This window comes from Biomphalaria glabrata, chromosome 3, assembly GCF_947242115.1.
Source record: "Biomphalaria glabrata chromosome 3, xgBioGlab47.1, whole genome shotgun sequence".
Taxonomy (NCBI): Eukaryota; Metazoa; Mollusca; class Gastropoda; family Planorbidae; genus Biomphalaria; species Biomphalaria glabrata.
In genome coordinates, this window is record NC_074713.1 from 42,327,085 (window position 1) to 42,347,362 (window position 20,278).

Below are 20,278 nucleotides of genomic sequence, written 5' to 3' on the forward strand. Positions count from 1 at the left end.
ACAAATTAACATACAACAACTGCACAAATATTCAAACAAAATAGATTGTATAAATAGAAATAAAAAGGAAAGAAAATGAATCTTTAAAAATAGTTTTTATTTCATAGTGAAATTGTATGTGTGTATATCTAAGCATTTAAAAAGTTTGACACATTGAGATCTCAGTAAATTATTTAGCAAAATTGAAAGCCAAGTGTACAGTAAACCAAAATACTGGATTCTACAACAAAATATAACTTGATGATATCTTTACAATCAGGACTTTGTCTGTCAGAAGACTAAAGAATTCAAATCTTAAACCCACAAAGTTCAGTTTAGATTGTCATGAAGTCGAGACAGACAAAGTTGTGATTAACACAATATCATGCAAGCCAACATTTTTTAGTGAATCTTCCACTTGTTGGTATATTAATTCAAAACACATTTTGTGTTTGCTTTGTTAAGATTAATAGTAAATTCAATTCTTATTTTTAAAAAATGCAATCTGATGGCTATAAAGTTACCAGTATATTGATATTTACTAGAGCTCATTTAGATTTGTAGAAAGTATAATTTAAAAAAAAAAATGAAACGTGAATAGGAATTTGTAAATTTAAGATTGGCATTAAAAATCTAAATAGGCCTCCTGGTTACAAAGTTCATAAACTTTTAAATCATGGCTGAAACTTAATAATTTATGTCTTTTGAGGTCATTGTTAATCTCTGCTTTCAAATAGCCAGGTATATTTTATCATTTTAGAACGTAAATAAAAATAATTTGCTTCAATAGTTGACCTTATAGTTTCAAAATATTTTAATCAGCACGCTATATCATTTTGGATGTAATACTATCAGTCTTGCTGCACAAGTATTGAATAATAAGACTGACTAATGATAGCAGGAGGTCTTTACAATTTCATTGTTCAAAATAATTTACATTGTTGTTGTTAGATTTCTTCATTGTTGCCTTACATAACAAGTACAGAAAGATAACACTAAAAGAACACTGGTTACAAAATAGAGCATTCAGAATGGGACTCTGTGATCATTTTAGCTTCTCCTTTCTGGGCTGCACGGATGCTATCAATAACCTACACAGTGAAGAATAAGAAATAATTGAATGTATATCAATAACCTTGTCACAACATCAGATGGTATGATGTCACGATGTGTTGTGATGCCGGGGATTTTACTTGAATTCAGTAGTTAACAAAAATGAAGATCTAGAATCACAATTGACAATTCTTTGATAAAACAAAACTCTGGAACTTTATTAAATACAACGTAAGTACAGTTTATGTACAAATTACAAATCAATGAGCATGAAACATATTTATAAAGGCTTTTCACACAGAGCTCTTAGAAACGTGTCTATCTACAAGAACCTTATTTTATCGACTGACTTTTCTTTCTTACTACCGCCAATTCTCTGGCGCTAACTCTTTTCAAAAATGTCTTTGTTTAAATTCAAATCAACCAATATATTTCAAACATACTAATTACGTCCCTTGGGTAAATCCTGACTTGAATGACAAGTGTCTAAATTTGAGGATTAAATCCCGAGACTCATGTCGAGGGCTTATATTTCTTTCAAAAGTGAAATGTACAAACAATTCTATAATGTAATCTGTGACATATTACCCCCCCTCTCCATTTAGCATTTGTATGGTAATAGAAATGCTCATATGTATTACAATTATTTAAATATACACAAAATACCATACATGAAATTATAGAAAAATGGTTGAGGTAACATATGACAAAATAAAGTCAACTTGGAGATAACAACAATAATAAAAAATGTAAATGCAGAGAATAAAATTATTGGTGACTTTGAATACCTGTCTCGCTATTCAAGTGGTTATGAAAATGAGACAATGCTTGTTATGAACAATATCAAAAGTTGTACAAGGCATAATACTTGGATTGAATAAGTTATGAAGCTTCATGATGAAATTAAAATATGACATTATAACTCATTTGTGAAAATGTGTACATGGAAAAAAAAATATATTGCATATGAAAAATTGACATAGAAAAAAATGATGTATACATGACAATCTTCTGAAAAATAATACTCAATGTGAAATAAATCTCAATATGTGTGAAGCAATGAAAAATTCCAATTATATGTCATGTATCTGTAGTGTTATAATAGGATATATGCAATAATATTCGACCTGAAATAAAATACCTGAAATAAAATGCTCATGATTTAAAAATTAAAATGTCTGATGCATGTCATATGCAAAGATGCTGAAACATAATAAACAAAGTATCTTGAATGAGTGACTTTCCTCAGTGGGTTGCTTGGTGCTAAAATAAATGCAACATCAGATATAGAATACCTGTGGAACAAATAAGTAGACAAATTAATTGATTAAGTACAACTGAATACTGTTCTTCCTTGACGAGTATGAATGATAATGGATCAAGTGACACTAAATATGCTATAGTACATATGTAGAGTAGAAATGTAAAGTTCGGAACCCTTCTGAATTGCCGACATGGATGTGCATTTTCTAAACTTGAAGAAAAGGTCTTTCAGTTTATGAAGCTGTTGTCTCCATGTCATAATGATCTCACAGATAATGTCTGATTGAACCGCGTTTGAGTTTGGTGAAAATAAGAACTGTCCGAAACCAAAACTCAATTTTCTGGTTGATGAACTTTGACGCTGTAGAACAATGGTAGCAGAATGCTTTGCATTAGAATGTTCAATAGAGCAATGACTGAACATGTCTGAGTTCAATCGGCCAATACGGCAATGTTGAAGAAGTTCATTTGTTCCTTTCTGAAGAAAAGTTGCCCCTTGAGTGGACGAAGGATGAAACTTGGTGTTGTCAATGTTATTGCTTTCTGAGTTTCTTTCAAATTGCAGTACTGGAAATGTTTCAGAAACACTGGTAAAGAAATCTGCATGGTCTGGAAACACTTTAATGTTCTTCACTGTTTGTAGTGCTATGTCATTCAGAGTGATGACTTTGGGACTGTCAATTTGATTTGATGCTGCTATGTCATTCAGAGTGATGACCTTTGGAATGTCAATGTTATTTGATGTTGGTAATGAAACATCTATCTCAGGAATGGGTGTTGATGATGTTTCTTCTTCCTCAGGAATAGTTGCTAAGCTTGTAAAATGTTCAACTTCTGCTTTGATGTCTTCATTATCTGTTTCATGGTAATGTTCAAACATATGAACATGAAATACTCTGGTAAACTTGTTGACATTGATTTCATAAAGCAGGTTGGAAATCTTTCTGGTGATGGTAAATGGACCTTGCCATTTGTAAAACAGTTTGTTACTGAAATCTGGTAACAGTAATTTGACTTGATCTCCTTGAGCAAAATATCTTGATTTCATGTGTTGATGTAATATTCTTTGACTTTCAATGTTCTTGGTTGTAATGGCTTCTTGAGTTGACTCACATTCTTTCAGATGAGGAATACTTGTATGAGTGGTAGAGTCAAGTTGAAAAGTTTTTCTTTTGTCTGGTATAGCCAAAGTTGATTGAGTATAAGTTTCTTTAGTTTCTGCTTCTGGTTCTTGAGACTTGTCTTGATTGTAGCAAGAATTTTCAATGAATACCATAGTATTGGTAGATAATGATGCAGATGCAGTCTTATTCAAGTCTTGATGTATGAAGTCATCATGTGTGAAATATGACTTGTCTTGATGGACTTCAGTTTGACCAGTTAGAGTTCTTGTATCATTGCTAGAGACTCTGGGCATGTCGTCTTGTTCTTCAAAGTTCAACAATGGACATTCGGGAATTGGAGGTGGACTTATGACCGGTAGGGATGGGCTTGATGTAACTGGGGGTGTCCATGTTGAATGTTCTTGATTATTGCTGGCTACTGGACTAGTAACTGGTTCTGTTGCATTCTGCATAACTTGAGTAACTGAGGTAGCCATGTGATTATTTTGGCTAACTTGTTCAGATGCCAAATGTTCTTGTTGTCTGGACATGGATCTTGTCATTACTGCCAAACATTTTTGACCTTGCTCTATGGCATTTGTACATTCAGTAAGTTCTTGAGGAGTGCATTCTTTAACTCCTTCTATGTTTCCAATGATTAGGTCCACTGGTAGATTGGGTGTTACTAATGCTTCTGTTTGACCACTGAAGAATGGTGTAGTAATATAAATGATGGCCTCAGGTAACTTGCTGACAGTTCCGTTGAATGCAGTGACTTGGACGTGGTTGCCTGTGAAAAGGTTTGCATGTACGAAGCGTTCATGTACTAATGTGGACGTGCTTCCGGTGTCACGAAGAACTTCCACCTTCTTGTCTCCTACGAAGCCTGGATAAAATTTGAGACCATTGGACTTTGCAATGACTGTCATAGTTGAGTGCTCATTGTAATAGCTTCTGTTATATGGGCTTCTGTTTGGCATATATTGTGGTCTGGAGTCCTGTGAATGACTTCTGTAGCGAGGTTTGTTGTTATCTGGTTTATTATTTCTAGGTGCTTTGTTGAGATTGTATTGCTCTCTATTGCTGTATCTTTGAGTTGGTGATGTGGGTCTATCAAAATTTTGATTTTTGGAGACTGCCTGTTTTTTCCAACATTCATGAGATTGGTGACCCTTTTTATGGCAATATGAACATTCTGTGGTTCTGCTGCGGCATTGAGACGTGAAATGCCCTAGTTTATGACATTTGTTGCATTTGACTTTGTCATCTGACTTATATCTTGCATTTTTGTCTTGAGCAAAGCAGACAAAATTTTCTTCAACAGATGGTTTGACTGACTTGTTTGGATAGGCTGCTCTATATTGTCTGATGATCTTGGTTAGTGTCTGGATATCAGTAGGATTTCTCTCTATAATGTAGGATTGAATATCTTCTGAGTGAGCATGGGTGATGTTGTCGATAATAATATGTTGACGAAGAGCTTGGTAACTTTCTTCTATTTTGGCCATGGATACCCATCTATCAAACCACATTGACATATTAGCTACAAAAATTTGAGGATCATCATTTTGCTGTGGCCTTTCATTATAGAATTTCTTTCTATAATTGGCTGAAGTTGCTCCGTATTGGCGCAGTAGAGCTTCCTTGATATCAGAGTAAGTGCTGCGTTGATTGATTGACAGTTGTGAGCAAATGTTGACAGCTTTGCCAGTCAAAAGGGTGAGTAGTGAGCTCGACCAATGTGCTTCAGGTAGACCGGATGTTGTAGCTATTTCTTCAAATCTTATGAGATACGAGTCCATATTGTCAATGTTTTCGTTGAAAGCCGATATTTTGTTCATTAATCTGTATTTGTCAAACATACTTGAGTGACCTTGAATTGAAATGCTTTCTTTATTTTCTTTATTTTGCCTTTCGAATTCCATTTTTTCTTTTTCATGTTGTCTTTGCTTTTCGGCGTCTTGCCTTTGTTTTTCAGATTCTTGCCTTTGTTTTTCGGCGTCTTGCAATTTTTTTTCTTCTAATTGCATGCGTTTTTCAGATTCTTGCCTTTGTTTTTCAGATTCTTGCTCTTGATATTCTTTTTCTTCTTGTTTCTCTGCCCACTGGTCTGGCTTTGAAATTTGCTTTTCTTTGGCAAATTCTATTAATTCAAAGAATCGTTGTGTTCTAGCACTGGAAGCCATATTTAATTTTTTTGTTAGTTTCTTGTATTGGAGCAAAATGTTCGATATCTGGATTTTGGCTTTATCTCAGATATAATAATAATATAGATCTAGTGACAAAGTTCTTGAAGCCTCAATTTGCTAATAAATTCTTGACAGTAGACTTGTAGTTACTGGAGTCGTATGATTGATATATAGATCTATTGAGCCGATGTACTTTTTACTGGTTTAACAGTTGGTTAAATCTGGTCTTTTGTTTACTTTGTGCTGCTCAAATGATTATTTACTGGTCTTCTTTATAATGCCAGTTATCTGATTTACTGGTCTTTTTTATAATGCCAGTTATTTGCTTTACTGGTCTTTTAATATTGCCAGTTATTTGCTTTACTGGTCTTTTAATAATGCCAGTTATTATGTATATTGGTCTTATTCCTTTTGCCAATTACATATAATAATAGATTTCGTGAGTTAGACGTAACTCTAACGAAAATCTTTATAAAAGAATTATCGATAACCAACTGACCTGTTAAACACAGAAATTCTGTCCTCCGTTAAATAAGAATGAAGTTCCTTTGAAGAGTTTAGAAATTGGTCCTAGATCTTGAATAAATTTCGTTAAAAGTTGTCCATGAACTTTTGTTAGTCGGAGAGTGCCAATTATGTCACAACATCAGATGGTATGATGTCACGATGTGTTGTGATGCCGGGGATTTTACTTGAATTCAGTAGTTAACAAAAATGAAGATCTAGAATCACAATTGACAATTCTTTGATAAAACAAAACTCTGGAACTTTATTAAATACAACGTAAGTACAGTTTATGTACAAATTACAAATCAATGAGCATGAAACATATTATAAAGGCTTTTCACACAGAGCTCTTAGAAACGTGTCTATCTACAAGAACCTTATTTTATCGACTGACTTTTCTTTCTTACTACCGCCAATTCTCTGGCGCTAACTCTTTTCAAAAATGTCTTTGTTTAAATTCAAATCAACCAATATATTTCAAACATACTAATTACGTCCCTTGGGTAAATCCTGACTTGAATGACAAGTGTCTAAATTTGAGGATTAAATCCCGAGACTCATGTCGAGGGCTTATATTTCTTTCAAAAGTGAAATGTACAAACAATTCTATAATGTAATCTGTGACAAACCTAAACAGTGAAGAATAAGATTGAAATAATTGAATGTATATCAATAACCTAAACAGTGAAGAATAAGATTGAAATAATTGAATGTATTCAGTAACAGAGACTTGTACAGGCTACAAGTAATCTATGTTAAAATAATTATCTCAGTGGAAGTGTAATAATTAACCTTGCACCGATTTGGCCAAATCTCAGTGGATACCTAATAATTAACCCACCCATTGAGTCAAGCATCATGCATTGTGTTTCTAAGAATGTTAGACCATGACATGTAATTTGAACTGGGCATTGTTGTTAAAACATATTCTGTTAATGAAATTCCACTATAGAGATTGCAGAATTAAGTGTAGAAATATTACTAAATAACTCTACGGAATCAATTGCACTTATGTAGTGAAAAAATGTAAAACAAAAAAAATATGTATTTCAAACTTAAATGCAAGAACCAGGATACTCACATCTTCAGCTTTGGGAAAGCCTTTCATCTTAAGTTTTGAGAAAACCAGCTCATCATTGATTTTTATCTCAAAAGAACCTGTAGAAAATGAATGATATTATTATTACTACAGCAAATGAAGATGAACTGTCGGAGCATTCAGATGACTAGACCAATATATGAGATGAACTGTTGGAAGGTTCAGATGACTAGACCAATATATGAGATGAACTGTGCAGTGGTTTTCAAATCAGGGAGCTTTCCATATAGTTTTCTTTCTATTGGGGTTGTATATGTAAACATCTGGAGCAAACAATGTCCTTAAGCTAATCTTTTCCCCCTGAAGAATGTCAGAAGTATTTAAATTTATTAAGATCTAATATTTATAAGTCTGCTGTTTCTAAAGTACCAGTTGACCAAGATTGAAACAAATGATAAATCTTTTTATAAAGGACAGAAAATAGGATCTTAAATTATTAATTTCACTTAGAATTGTAAATATTCATTTCACCTAGAATTGTAAAGCAACAGATCTTAAGGTTTGAGTATCATTGAGAAATGTGGAGAATGACCCAACAGAAACATTAAAATTTTTCTTTTTAAAATATCTGCTCTATAGATGGCAATGTTTCAAAAGAAAGTATAAAAATCCATATCATGACTTTAAGTTCAGCTGCCATTAAAACTTAAAGATGTGGGCAATTTACCATCAGAAAGGAGATACAAGACACTGATTCAGAAGACAGGCTGTTACAGATTGAATGAGGTTGCTTGTAAGAGTACCCCATGTTACATAATAATGGGGATTGATTCTAAAAGAGCACCCCATTCAACATAACAAAATTTTGATTAATTTTAATACAAGGTCACACAGGCACACAAAATCTTTTGTTCCAACCTGCAATCAAATCATTTAAATACAATTCAACTATCTGATATAAAATTTCACATGTAACTCTGTTATAAATAAATAATCTGTTTTCTATAGTTATAATGTTTTGTTTGGTGTCATGCACAAATTATAGGACTAAATTTCCTATTGGATAATAAAGATTATTATTATTATATTATTTCTATTTAAGAAATCTGTGATTTGAAAAATCTACTAATGGAGATGACATTCAAAGTAATCCAATATATCAATTGAAATATATTTTAACTTACTTCTGCGCCCAACCTGGCCAACAATATCAACCTCGGAGTCTGAAATTTCATTCAGGATGACGCTGCGCAATTTCAGAAACCGAGGTTCATATCCTCATGCACCGCTAAAGAAAAATGGCAAGAAATTAATATTTTTGTATTCATGATTGAACAAGTTTGCTAACATGTAAAAAAAACTTTTACTAAATATTTTCAGTTTGAAGATATCACTATGAAGCCTTAAAATAAAAACTAATAATAATTACTGGTAACTTAAAACTGAAATAAAACATGAAGTGTTTATGTTTGTTTTACATGATGTTCCTACAGAATTGAAGATGATTACATCTTAGCAGCCCATACCTCCAGCAGGGAATGGAGATGGCAGCAGGCAAGGTTCAAACCTGAGGACAGTCCAAAGGGTATACTCATGAGACATGACCAGACAGCCATCCTATTTAACGAAAAAGGTGGCATAGGCATTAAAATGTTAAATCCAGATGGGTTTAAATCATGGAACTTTTGCATTGAGCAGAGTTCTACAGGTTTATCCAGCTCCAAATATTGGTACTTATGAAGGCGCTTGGTTGTAGTGTGCTGATATTGTTACCCGTAAGATGTATGACCTCTACTTTACATGCCACAGGAACAAGAAGGTAAACTTAAATACATTTATTATTGTTAAAATGGTAGACTGTTAATGAATTCACGCCACTATTAACGGTGACCTGTCAAAATAACGCCGACAAAATAGCGCGAAATTTCCCGACAAAATAGCGCAAGACAAAATAACGCGGACTTATATAAGATGTGTATAAAAATACCAGATTATCAGTAATTTAATGTCATGGGCAACATTTTTGTTGATGTCTCTATCTTTTTTAATATAAAAACATCTGAAAGTATGCCATATTTGCAGAGAACGAGAGGACTTTAAATTTTATATCATTCCCTTTTTTCACCTTTGATTAAAAAGTATAACTTGCTAAAAATAGGATCTTGAAATGTGGTGACCCGACAAAATGGGAGAGGAAAGTTTGTTATACTATAATCAGAAATCTGCGGTATCTTTCTTTAATCAAAACAGGGCGTAAGAAATTTGTAGGACTATTGAGAGGACAACTATATTGGTCGTCAGAGACGAAACCGCAGAGTGACTCCAAGATTTCTGATAGCATTATGGAATGTTAGAGATCGTGTGCAGGACAATATACCACGAACTAACAATTCAGTGGAGGGATGGCACCAAGCATTTCAACTGTATTGACGGCCATCACCCTAATGCAGTGGCGTAGCTACCAATTTGCGGGTGGTGCGGGCCGCACAGGGCACCAAGTGGAGAGGGGCACCAAAATTCCCCCAGTGTGTATTAATGTCCTATTTCCCTGAGCGTTTCAGTAAAAACGACTAATTGTATGGACACGAACAAACTTAAACAACTGTATTTTAAACATGAACTAACGATTTATAAACTAGTCATGTCGCTATTTTGTTTCATCTCCTTGACTATTTCTTCCATACAATATATGTAAGCTATAGAATAGTTTGAATCTAATTTACTAGATTTATTTCGGACACACGGTACATGTTGTTACTACACTGATCGATGCTTTGTAATATAAAGAAGAAGAAGATAGGCCAACCTTTTTTTACTTCATTGTTTAGTCCATTGGTTTAATCTAGATATTGAGTTTACAAATATATTTCTAAACTCTAGCTCTAAACAATTCTTAGTTTATTCATTTCTTTATGATTCTTGATAGTTTAATTTTGGAAATAATTCTATTGTAATGTCAATATTTTTAAATAAGCTAACATTTGTTTTCTACGAGTTTTTTTTTAACTAACTAATTAATTGTAATACTCAAGACTGACTAGTCTGGCTGGCGCCTCAAAACCCTTTTAAGCTCAGACGGAGAAATCGGCATCTCAGGTTCTGTCCGGTCTGGGTAGACTATAAGGGCCCCATACCCAGATCTATCGGGGTCCCTTATTACCGACCCATCGGTATAACAGAAAATAGCATCTGATGGGTAGGACTTTAGTGTAGCTGATGCCAAGTTTTGGAGTATGGCAAGTGTTAATCGCCTCTTGGTGGCTCCCTCTTGCCCTATAAGGGACATGCTTATTTGTCGGGCCGACTTCTCCTCCACGGAGTGCAAGTACTAATTCTTCTAATTGGGATTCTGTCAGTGGAAAGCCCAGCTGTTTTTGACAAATTGGCCGCAATGTGGATGAACGATCGCATTTTTATGCGGTTCCTCTCTCTCCACTGTCGCACTAATATTGAGGTGGGTAGCCTAGAGTCGCCCCTTTTATAGCGCTCATAGGCCGTGATTACTGCCCTCTCCCTCCTTAAATGTAAAGGGGCCATGTTTGTTAAGATTTCAGGAGCGTTTGTTGGGCTTGTCCGAAAGGTGCCACAAATGAACCTTAGTGCCTGTGATTGTACTCGGTCGAGTGATTCGAGGGCAGTTTTACTAGCGTATACTTGAGCTGTACTCAATTTGTGATCTGACTGCCCCTAAGTACAATGTGCGAAGCATGTAAGCTTTGGCACCCCACTTTATGCTGGCCAGCTTTTTTAGTAACGCTAACTTCTCCGAGGCTTTTCTTTCAACTTCCTGGACGTGCTGGAACATTGATAACTTTCTATCCAGGGTTACCCCAAGATATTTGGCGTGTTTTAAGTTGGAGTCGCAGCCCACCGAGTTGAAGCTCGAATAGAGCCTTAAGAATGTCGATCCCTAGGCTGAACAGGGACCAGGTCGTTTTGGCAACGTTTATCTGAATCTGTCATTTGTCGCAATACGAGGAGATGGTTTGGAGGTCTGCTTGAAATGCCGCCTTTATTTGGTCGGCTTTCTTGCCGGTTGACCAGAGGACAATGTCATCCGCATAAAGCAGTTTCTTTGACCGCAGTGAGGTGCGTTTCTTAAATTTCTTAAGTCTAAAGAAGCATCGAGACAATTTCAAGTCACATCATTGCCAGAGTCCACCGACTATAGGCGAGCTGTTAATGGGTATGAATTAACTGAACAATTAAAAGCAACAAAGCAAGATGAGACGGTTATCATTGAATCCAGAAAAAAATGATGAGGCCGACATCGGGAAAAGAAGAAAATACTTTAATACCGCAGGTTCTAGAGACTAAAGGACAGCACACAAGCATGTCCTCAAAAATTCATACTAAGGAAGCTGAACCATCAGACAGTGTAAACAATACAGAAAGCAGGATTATATCCTCTAGACTGAACGACATTGGAGATTGGCCTGATGTCATCACAGATAATATTCGCATACACCTTGTCACTCAAGGATCTGAAACAGTTCAGCGTATGGACAGTCAATTCAGAGAGTCGTATAGACATCAAGAATCAGCAAAAGGAAAGGCTAGAAAGCTTTCAAAGGCTTGGTTTTTCCGGCAAATGTCAAACGTCGAGAAAGTTCTTAGAAAGTGGATGTGTTATTCCCCTGCACACTCTTCTCAACAAGATCAAGTTTCAAATCTTCATTTAAATCCAAAGATGGATTCAATGAGTGGTGGAGGTTATCCCCGAAATAGAAAAACATGAGACCAGCAGAGCTCACATTCAGTCATCGCTTGCTTGGAGGGAACTTGAAGTTTGCCTGAGAGTAGGGAAAAATATTGACAACAAGGCCCAAGATTTGATTATACAAGAGACGAAAACTTGGAGAGCTAGTAAAATTACTATCAAAGTACTATCCACTCTTGAGGGAGCATGTGCTTCGAACTAAGCTTTGTTTCAGACCGAATACATACATGTCTCCACAAATACAAAATGAATTTATTACAATATTGGGGGATCACGGTAAAAAACAAATCATACAGCAAGTAAAACAAGCCAAATATTTATCTATTATTTTTGACAGTACACCTGACATCTCAAAGCTGGATTAAATTTCCCAAATTTTACGGTATGTTGTCTTGGAGAATGACGGGGTGCAGGTTCGTGAGTCTTTTGTTGACTTCATCGACACAAAGGACAGGCATGCTGCTGGAATCGCTGAGATGATTCTAGAGAAATTGCGTTTGGATGGCTTAGACATAATGGACTGCAGGGGTCAAGGCTATGATAATGCTGCGGTCATGAAAAGTCATTAAGGTCATGAAAGAATTAACAATATTTGATTAATGAATACATATTATTTTTGAAAAAAAAGTAAGGTTTTGCAATGTTATTAATTAGTTAGTTTTTTTTTTTTTTTTTGGGGGGGGGGGGGCATCAAGATGAGGTACCGCACCAGGCATCATATACTCTAGCTACGCCACTGCCCTAATGTGTACAAGTTAATCTCTCACTTCCTCAGAGAACAGGAGAACACTGAGAACAAGATTCTGAGGTACAATGCTGGAGAACGAATTAAAGCTGCAAGCAAGACAAAGTACCTCCAACTTAACAGACGTCTTGCAGCCTATATTACCAATGTACGGAAACAAGCCAGTGATGGAATTTCTACGTGACATTTCCTACAATTTAACTTTGTGAAAGTTTGTGTGTGTGTGTGTAAATTTGACAAGTATCTCTGCCTAGGCTGTTTTCTAAGTACACTTTTATACTGTAAATAAATGCTATATTTTGAAATTAGCCTATTCATTTTACCTTTTTTTTTATTTTAGCTTATTTATGTTTTAAGATATCTAAAGTGTTTCCTGCAAAATTATGATAACTTTAAAACAAAACAAAAAAATATTGGCTATATTCATATTTTACGATATCTAAAGTATTTCTTTTAAAATGACTAAAATATTTTTTTTTCTGCGCTATTTTGTCCGCGCTATTTTGACGGGGTACCCTATTAACATTTTACCATGAAACATTGTTTTAAATGACAAAACATTGGACAGTGTAGCAAAAAATAAGATTTTTTTTCTTCTGGGAGTACTTTTACTGAGGATCAAACCTATTTAGCAGACCTCACAATAAAAGCAGTAGATGGTCAGAAAATAAGTAGCACAAACAAATGAGGAGGAAACAACATGTCTATAGTTTACACCTATATCAAGAGTTTCCTTTACCTATAAATCAAACTGGGAAATATTAAAAAAAAAATATCTAGCCCATAGACTTATATACTAGCCCATAGACTTATATACTAGCCCATAGACTTATATACTAGCCTATAGACTTATATACTAGCCCATAGACTTATATACTAGCCCATAGACTTATATACTAGCCCATAGACTTATATACTAGCCTTTCTTGCAAGGAAAAGACGAGCTAACTATTAAAGGAAGGGAGGTAATTACACTTAAATTCCTACACAAAAAAATATAAATATTTTCTCCAGATACTTTGCACATTGTCTTTTATACACAATTTACAGCCTACTGCCTAAACTTATACCAAAGTTGGCAGAGGATGACAGGTTTGGGCAGGAAAATGGCTGCCTGGTAGTGCGATATGCACGCTGGACTGTCGTTTGGACTTCTGGATGTCCCAGGTTCATACCCTGCCATCCCCCGTTGTCCAGTGAGAGGTTTGGACCAGGAAGTAAATTATCTTCAACTCTGAAGGAACATCCGAAACATGTGAAACATTTTACAAACAAAATAAGGGGGGGGATTCATTTCTAAAGCCTGAACGTTCTGGTCATTCATTGGAATTTGTTCTCCTCTACCCGCATCCATTGCTATTGCTAGCAGGTGCATTTGTCATTCAAATCATGCTTCAAATGTACAATAAAAGAGGGATTGCATCATCAAATTTTTTCCCGATATCTCCAAGTCATATTTTCATTCACGTGGATTAATCCTTTGCGCTGTAAAGGGCTTTGTGATGATGTAGCACAAGAAATAACATTTTAACGGGGTGTTGATGTTTGATTAGGCATTAATCCAAGTGGAGGCATAAGAGAAGCGAATCAAATCCTGCGAGGAATCTAACACACTTTAACAAAGTTGCCATGTCATGTGGTGCCCGCTCTGGGCTGTCGTTCGATGGCCATGAATATCACAGGCTTGAATCAGACCCATCGCTATCCCCTGCTGTGCTGCGGGAGGTTTGGGCTAGAAACTAATTGCCCTCAAATCTGAAGGAAAATCCAAAACACAAATATTTTTGACTTCGACAGCCTTTAAAACAAGAATTTCTATGGTGGAGACTGAATAGTGAATAATAATAGAACTAGAATCTATATGTCCTGCCACTATATGGTCTTAATTTCCAGTTGAGATCCCAATTGGAGTCATGTAGGCCTATATATATAGGGCCTAGTATTCCGTATTATGGTCTACTTTAAAATCAATGAGAACATGGCATTGAATCCATTAACTTATAGTCTTCTATGTAACTTTGAAAAAATGCGTAGACTCGTCATCCCCTTTTTCAAATGTAGATATTATTCAACCAGTAAAAGTAGGACTGAACAGACAAATCTAAGCCTATTTCATAATTTAGGGAGGTTTACCGGCTATGCCGCTATAGGCCGATTATACATTCTAGACTTGATCTAATAAGCCTTACTTTAAAATTAGTCTTGAAATTAGCTACGGTACGCCCCCCCCCCCAAAAAAAAAAAAAAAATAAAACTGACTGCATTAGTTGTTTTGTTTTTTATTATAAAAAAAAATCTAGATACAATATATGTATCGGGCATGAGCTTTTTAAAAAAAAAAGAATTAAAATTGTCCTAACTTTAATTACAATACTCTTTATTAGTTGTGGCCTAGATTTTTTAACGTAATATGTAGACCTACTGATAAGTTATGTAACATGATAGATTATCTACTGTCATGACAGTGCAAAAATTGTAGCGTAACTAAAATTAACCTTTGCTTGCAAAAAATGTACAGGTAGGCCTACAACTAAAATAATATAAGCAACATTATTCTTACCAATACTCCACATGCACTTTGACCTTCCCCATTAAAAAAAAATTGGTCGTTTTTTTTTTTTTTACCCCTATTGATGAATTAATGAATGTCCGACTGATAACAAATCTAGTAATATCCCTGAGGGTTGCCAATGTAAATTATAAATCACGTGATTAAGTTCATACCTGGCCAGAACGAACCAAGAGGAACGTGCGATACGCTTCTTAACATACATTTTTAATAAAATAAAACCCAGATAAAACTTAAAAAAGGATTGTTGCCCAACAATCGATGATGCTTGTAAGCAGACTAGCTCAAACCTGTCTAAATATCTAAACAAATAGTAATTTGGGAAGCGCTTGTCAGGGGTCCTGGATATTAGGTTGGGTAAAGTAAAGACGATTGGCTGTTTATCAGAAATTATCTGCACTAAAGATCGTAAGGTCTGAAAGGAGATTTAAAAACAATGAAGTGGATCTAGAGCTGCACTATGTCAAATTCGGATTGACAAATAACAGCTCCATTAAAAAACAACAACAAACAACTGATTTGTTGAATTTTATGGCACATTTCCTTACTAATCCTGCAGACACAGGCATATCCTATAAAAAAAAAACACAAATTTGGCAACCAACTTAAAATGTATTACATTTATTTAAAAAATATAAAACACCAACATAATTTTTGAACAAGATTTTTTTATTTTTGATTGAGAAAGTGTAAAAAAAAATTTTAACTACCTGGTGTAAAGTTGTAAAAATAGAATGTTGAATTACAGTCCTTGTTACAAAAATAAATTAACAAAATTAACAATGAGATCCTTATACAAATAAATTTGACTACAGGTAAACAGGAAATACAAACTAGTAAAATTTAGCACAAGACACATTGGTATCACCACAAACTGACATTTTTACAATCTGCACTTTATCTATTGGCAGACCAAGGATTCAAACCTAAACCCAGTAAGTTTAGTTTAGATTGTCATGAAAGTCTGACAGAATAGATAAAGTGGAGATCAATGCAATATCACAGAAGTTTCTACTTTGTAAATCTCCCCTGCAGTGTTTGTAGAAAAGTAAATAGTCAATGATACAGCAACACAATAACTAACACATTCAAGTCTCAACAAGAAAAGAGAGTGCCAACCTCTTTTTAAAACATCTCTACTACTGCCAAATGTAACCAGACTCAAGAAGAACTATATATTTCATTTTTTTTAGAAGAACAGAAATGTTCATAAACTTTAAAAAGAAAAAAAAGAATGCCTTAAAACGATTTTTAAAAAACAAATTTTCCTCATTTAAACACTGTAGTTGCACCATATATTTTAAATTGATCAATAAATCATAAAAAAAAAATGCTCAGTTATCAATCAGAATGTTATGTGGAAGAAATGGGACAAGGATGAATAAATAAGTTTGAATTTTTTTAGCTTAGTTTCAAGAAACAATCTAATGCTGAACATTTTTAGTGAGTGGTTTCAATGATGAATTGGGATTTAGGTACAACCAACCTATTAAGATTGTAATTAGCTTTAGCACAAGTTATTATGTTTATCCTTCTTAATGCTAACATGTTTTTTTTTTGTTCTTTTTTTTTATTACACAGCTTTACTGCATATACCTACATTTTGTTAGATTTCATAATGATGGATACATCTGGATCAAAAGATCTGGTCTTGCTGTAGGTATAAAAAAGTTGCAATAAAAATATCAAAATAAAGTTATTAAAGATAAACGTTATCAGACTAATATTAATTTTTTAATTTAAGCTTTTGTTTCTTGCACATTTGTAAGAGCAGAATACATGGAGATTACATTAAAGGCCCAAGTTCAGAATATTTTTTATAAAATACTGCATCCAGCTGAATGTGACTCTGTTATAAGTTTAGCTTCTCCTTTCTGAGCTGCACGGATGCTATCAATAACCTGGAAAGTGAAAAGTCAAGAAATTAATACAAAATGTTTATTTCAAGAAACATTCTCAATGCTATCCCCCCATTTCTTAAGATAAACACTGCACAAATGAACACTTAGAAAATGTTTGTAGCTTTTAGAAACCACATCACTCACATCTTCAGCTTTAGGGAACCCTCCAAGTTTAAGCTTTGAGAAAACCAGCTCATTGTTGATTTTAATCTCAAAAGAGGCTGTAAAACAAAAATTGTAATCTTTAACATTATATTTGACCTATATTTATGAACATTTCGCAGCAGTTATTTAGTAACCATGTCACATAAACCATAGAGTATAAAATGTATATGTAACTTAAGACTAAGAACTGTTTCACAATTGACATAAAATTCTGTCAAGGCAGTTGTATTAAAAAGTAGCCCTATTCAATATAAGCATACAGTTCATCTCTAATAGAAGAACAGTGGCTACTGACTGTGGCACACAAATTATTGTTGCTTACTCGAAGTTTCAAAACAGATTTTAAAACATATACGTTTGTATTGCTCACCATTTATTTAATTAAGCTAATAGATTTATACATATCTTAAAAAAACAACAAAAAAAAAAAAACCTGGACATACACACTTTATTTTGTACTAAAGCTAAATAAAATATTTAACTTACTGCTACGCCCAACTTGGCCGATAATCTCAACCTCGGATTCTGAAATGTGCTTCAGGATGTTGCTGCGCAATTCCAGGAACCGAGGTTCATAACCTCACCCACCACTGAAAAAGAAAAAAAAAATATATACATAGTTAATAGGCCTACACTGATCTTAACATTTAGATTGAGAACAAAACAAAACAATCTGCAAAGTAGTATTCTTATTCTTTTGATGTTGAAAGTAACATTGACAGAACATAAATTGAACCAACTTTTTAATGTAAACTTCACATATGTAATGTTTGAGTGAACTGGTATGAATGTTAATTTGTTCGCTATCATTATAATGTTTAGTTATGTGTAAATAGTGTAATGCACAAACTGTAAGACTAATCTCCTCAAGAATGATAAAGATATTATTATTTAGTCAAGATTTCATTTATATTTCTTAGATATGCCTTAAAATTGGAACTTGAAGACAAACTAAGGAATGGATAGTGAAACATAATGCAATAGTTAATAGGGAGTGGCATCTTCGCCGGCCTTCCGGCGGAATCCAAATGTAAGAATAGTAAGATATATATAGATCTACTCTAGACTAATATTATATTCTGAAAAAAAAAAGATGATAATTAGAATAAATGTCAGTCATTCTTACCAATACTCCACATGCACCCTTACTTTTCCCATTTTCTGTATGCGCGAGATACAAGAAGGACTAGTACAGTAGATCTAGTCCCTACACCTTGCAGCTGTATGTCTATCTACACCTGGCCTTGCGTCGTCAAAATACATAAACAAGTCATGTGACTTTGATGTGGATCCATATATATTCAATTGCATTATCTTAAAGTACGCTTACACTGTTTTCACTTTCAACACAGATTTGTAAATATATTAAACCAAGAAAAACATAGTCTAGTTACAAAGGGAACAATTTTACCCACGGGCTATTCCTATTTTTGTGGGAACGTTGGTAATCTCTAGATCAGTGGTTCCCAAACTTTTTTGTCTCGTAGACCCCTTACCATGGTTTCTGATTTTCGGTAGACCCCCAGCTTAACTTATATTGCATTTTTGCAAATTCATTAACGTTTTTAAAACTAATTTCTAAATGTAGTGAGTCTCAGAGTGAAAAAGTAATTTAAAGCTGCATTTGAAGTTATACAGATGTCATTTTTAGCGGCCCCCGAAAGGGGAAAAGACGCTATTAGTTTTGTGCGAAATGTCTGTCCGTCTGTCCCGTTTAGATCTCGTAAACTAGAAAAGATATTGAAAATCCGACATCACAATATTTTAGACCATTCAAAGTTCTGATGCAATGGCTCCTTTTTTTTTTCTGAAAGCAAAAAATCTAATTTTTAAAATCAGTTATGCAAGCAGTTTTTTAAAGAGAAAAAGCTAATTAGTATGCATTATATGTTAGACCTAATTTAAAATAAATAATAATGTTATAAACTTCAATTTTATGAACATTTTTTTTTATTGCGGAAATTTTTTTTTTTTTTAATTTTATTTGAGGATTCGAATAAGAGATTGAGCCTTTTCAAAACAATTAGATCAATTATAAGACATCAGTTAGGCCAGGGGAGGCGCGGTGGCTGAGCGGTAAAGCGCTTGGCTTCCGAACCGGGGGTCCCGGGTTCGAATCCTGGTGAAGACTGGGATTTTCAACTTTGGAATCTTTGGGCGCCTCTGAGTCCACTCATCTCTAATGGGTACCTGACATTAGTTGGGGAAAAACAGATGAACTTTACATCATCTGCCCTATAGACCACAAGGTCTAAAAGGGGAACTAGTTAGGCCAGGTTCACATCTAACTTTACATTCACTTACACCTATCCTTTGATCTGCGGGACCGTTGGGGCACTACACAAGATCTGTTAACCTTCTTTCTCCATTCTTATCTCTCATTTGTCTTTGATATAATTTCATTTGGATGTTCTTTCTGAAAATATTGAAGCCTGCCTGGGTGGACCTCTTCGGGGGCCGATTTTGAGTTTGTGTTTCCACACAATTGTCTTTTGTAACCTTGTTATTGATAAAATTTAAATTTAAACCAAATAAAACAACAGCTTTTGAATCATCGAACACACTGGAAGTGTTTTTTTTTTGTTTTTTTTTTGTAGGCTCATCATCCATTGCTACGGATATTAGGCTATGTTTCATACAGAAATTTGTTGTTATATAAAGTAGTCTTTGAAACATTAAATATTAATTAATTAATTTACTTTAGGGATTCTTGTAAACTTTTTCACAAAGATCAGTTTCTCTTGTATTTCATGATCTTTCACGTGTGGCTCAAATATTGGGTCCGCAGAACTGTTTTCACTAACAGGAGAAGTGGGGAAGGCGAGTAACTAGCACCAAAACCAGTAAGCCTTGGACAGGCGGGACTCATTAGCCTTGGCTTTCTACCCACCTAGCAGAAGGATAACTGAATTCAAACCTCTGCTGTCCTGCAACTATAAACATGGGTTTTGTGAATCAACCCTGAGGAAAAATAAGGAGCCAGCAATCCTTAGGCAGTTTCCAGCAAACAGCGCTGCATCCTGTCAGGGCCTGCTAGACCGCTGA

General features: G+C 34.5%; 1 long non-coding RNA gene across 4 annotated transcripts; it reads right to left on the reverse strand.

Annotated features, from left to right (window-relative positions):
* Positions 1-76: 76 nt before the first annotated feature.
* LOC106055379 (uncharacterized) lies at positions 77-18,520 on the reverse strand. Of its 4 annotated transcripts, none has more exons than XR_008777156.1 (8): positions 18,360-18,520; positions 17,720-17,823; positions 17,213-17,289; positions 15,159-17,068; positions 8,660-8,700; positions 8,318-8,421; positions 7,176-7,252; positions 77-1,070 (listed from the first exon to the last, which is right to left on the reverse strand). It is a non-coding gene; the product is annotated as an uncharacterized LOC106055379 (long non-coding RNA). The 4 variants fall into 4 exon arrangements; XR_008777157.1 differs by having other exon boundaries at positions 8,643-8,700; XR_008777155.1 differs by having other exon boundaries at positions 8,612-8,700.
* Positions 18,521-20,278: the final 1,758 nt, after the last annotated feature.